The sequence below is a fragment of the Dreissena polymorpha genome, chromosome 8 (assembly GCF_020536995.1).
Source record: "Dreissena polymorpha isolate Duluth1 chromosome 8, UMN_Dpol_1.0, whole genome shotgun sequence".
NCBI classification, from domain to species: domain Eukaryota; kingdom Metazoa; phylum Mollusca; class Bivalvia; order Myida; family Dreissenidae; genus Dreissena; species Dreissena polymorpha.
This window is the reverse complement of record NC_068362.1, coordinates 59,268,861-59,272,372: the sequence shown is the minus strand read 5'-3', so window position 1 is coordinate 59,272,372 and position 3,512 is coordinate 59,268,861.

Sequence of the window (3,512 nt, the reverse complement as noted above, 5' to 3'; positions counted from 1 at the left end):
CGTGCACTGTTTGGGTAGAGGAACCAATATACACTGTAAACAAAAAACTATAACTTATGATATACATAACAGCAAAACTTCAGTTGTAATGTCCAATATACTTTTCTGTAGATTTCAGTAAGACCCACCAATGGATAATAATATCAAGGCCCAACTGTTGACTATATACTTATATATATGTGGCGCGTTTCTGAAAAAGGCCCCTTTTGTGTGAACGTCAAATAACGGAGAAATGACGTTGTGAAGATATGCATTATTTCCGACGTTTAAAAATTATTTTAGACAAACATCACACAAATTTAATCACTATGCTAATTCATTTAATTTAGAACGTGTAACAATACAAATTGGCCATATTACATGTATAGTAGTAAACAACGGACAAAACTTCTTGCAAAATTATATCGTCAAAATAGTTGCATTGATATAAAAACATTTTTAGAGTTCACACAGCATCTCTTCAAAATTATAGGTTTGAACAAGTTTTCATTTTGATCATATAAAACGTGTACATTATCTGAATAGGAAAAGAACGAACTTTAAGAACATTTTAAAACTCAATTTATTTTTGTCACATTCATATGGCCTTTTTTTCTGAACCATGTCACGTAAACATAATAGCAAAACCTTCTGTTATCCAAGCCAATATATATTTTCTATAGATTTCAGCAAGACCCACCAATGGATAATAGACATACAAGACCCCACTGTTGACATTATATGTTTACAGTCATTGAGGCAACTGTTGAAGACACCCACAGTCTAGAATCTATACAGGAGTCAGAGCCTCTCATGATACAACATGCCAGTGTTGGACTGTGCTGATCATATGCAATCTACAGGTTTCACTTTGGTTCTTTCAGAGTCCATGTCAACTGCTGACAGTGAAGAGCCAGGCAGTCTGACCATGATAGGAGGGAGCCAAGTGAAGAGCCAGCCAGTCTGACCCATGATAGGAGGGAGCCAAGTGAAGAGCCAGCCAGTCTGACCCATGGTATTTCTATTATCTGTTGGGCCTCTTACAAGTAATAAACATCGTAGGGTCCCATATAAGGAAATAAACATGTTTACACTTATTTTCGGGTCTCATATAAGTAATATTGTTGGGTCCCATACTAAGAAATACTGTTGAGTCTCATATAAGAAGTATTGTAAGAAATATTTGTCTGGTACCATATAAGACATTCTTCAAAAGTTCCAAGGTACTTTGTCATGGCGATTTGCCAATCATTGGTTCAGCATTCTTACTTGCTGTCAATATACCTGAGCGACCATTGCAGTCCTTTTGTTTACTTTAGTCTTTGATACATAGATTTGTTATTTTATATTAAACTTTGCTGTTAAATCAAGAAATTGTTGTGTTGTTTTATATGTATGTATTTTTTATTTTACAAACTGGTACAATCGTTCACAATTACTTCTAAAGTCTAGTTGTGCAAATATGGGATTGCTTAAAGCCATTAAGAATTATGGTCTTTGTTTCATTCCCTGTACAGATGAGATATTGTGACCTGAGGTTTCTTTATTATGGCACAATATTTATTTTAGAGCTTTCAGCAATTATACTACATTCTCTTCCAGTTTAATGGCATACATACATACCATGTATACTTCGGCTTTTATACAGAAATAAGTAATTATGTTGAATTTGCTTGCCATCAATTTGTGAATAAATTATAATAAAAACTTTTATGGAGACCTTGATTTTTGGCAGCTTTTGTATGACAGAAAATGGTTATCTGTGAGAACCCAATAATTGATTTTAAATTGTTAGACCCAATTGTTATATTTAACATAAATTTGGCATATATACAGGAAGTAGCTATTTTCAAAATGGACGGATCATGTAAATACCAAACCACGTGTTGGCTTTTTCAGAATTAAACATTACAAAATTTTTGACTCTGTAAATGCATGGTGTGATTACAAGAATTTGGAGCACCATAATGACTACAACTATACAGATAAAAGCTTTTCTGTGTACATCTTTTCTGTAGAAGATTGCAAAAAAATTTGTTAAATTGGCAGCAAACTGGAATGATGACTGCATATTTGTGAATATAATCAAGAATTAACATGCTTTATAGATTCTTGACATGACTCATGGTGAACTAAAATTGCTTGCAAAGCATCTGGGACATGATGTGAAGACCCACAAGGAATATTATCAGTTGTCTTCCAGTACCATGGAACTCTCAAAGGTATATATTTCATAAAAAATCTTTAAATTTTCCATACACAGATATTTGAAAAACTAAATGCTATATTGTAACTAAGAGGGCTAAAAGAAAGAATAATTAACAGGCAGCCACAGTAAGACCATATCTGATGTTGACTTTGACTAGTATGCTTTGCATTAATGGCTTTTTATGCCCCCTGGATCGAATGAACGGGGGTATATGTTGTTTTGGCTTGTCTTTTCTTTGTGTGTGTGCGTGTCAAGGTGTGTGTGTGTGTACAAAACTTTTACCAAAACTTAAACGTTTGATCATAACTTTTGAAATATTGAAAACAGCAACTTGATATTTGGATTACATGCGTATCTCATGGACCTGCACATTTTGAGTGGTGAAAGGTCAATGTCATCCTTCAAGGTCAAAGGTCAAATAAAAAAAAGCGGCACAGTAGGGGCATTGTGTTTCTTACAAACACATCTCTTGTTGTGAGTGTGTTTTGTGCTACAACCAATGTCCATGCCAAGGTGGAAACTCTCCAGTTCATGTTATTGTTGTTTTGTCTATTTAGCCCTCATTGTCATACTGTTTAGTGTTGTCTGCTAATTTGTTGCCATTGTTGACTATTTTATATTATTGTGGCTTTTCTTCATTTATTCAATGGGAATTTTGGTCACTGACCAGCTTTTCATTAATTAAGTTCTTTTACCGAAATGGTATCAAAAAATGCAATATCTAAAGGCAGTACATCACACAAGCTAGCATTAATATAAAGCGTAATTATACCCACTTACCTATGTGTAATGGGGGCTATATAAAAGTCACTTTGTCGGTCTGTCCCGAAATTTCATCCGATCTTCACCAAACTTGGTCACAAGTTGTATCTAGATGATGTCTAGGTCAAGTTTGAATATGGGTCATGCCTGGTAAAAAAACTAGGTCACAAGGTCACTTAGTGCTTTTAAACACAAAGTTTGTCTGGACCATAACTATTTCATTTATTGTTAGATTTTTAATTGACTTGGTTTTGATTTGTTCACCATCATGGGACCGTGTGTCGCGCGAAAGAATTGCGTCGATATCTCCAAGACTTAGATCAAGGTCACTTTTGGAGTTCAAGGGTTAAAATGCTTGTCCGGGCCATAACTTTTGTCATTCATTGTGAGATTTTAAAATCATTGGAACATTTGTTAACCATCATTGGAGGGTGTGTCGCGCAAAGAATTTCATCTTGTCCGGGCAATAACTGTGTTGTTCTTTTGAGATTTTAAATCAGTTGGAACATTTCACCATCATTGGAAGGTGTGTTGTGCGAAAGAATTACGTCGATATCTCCAA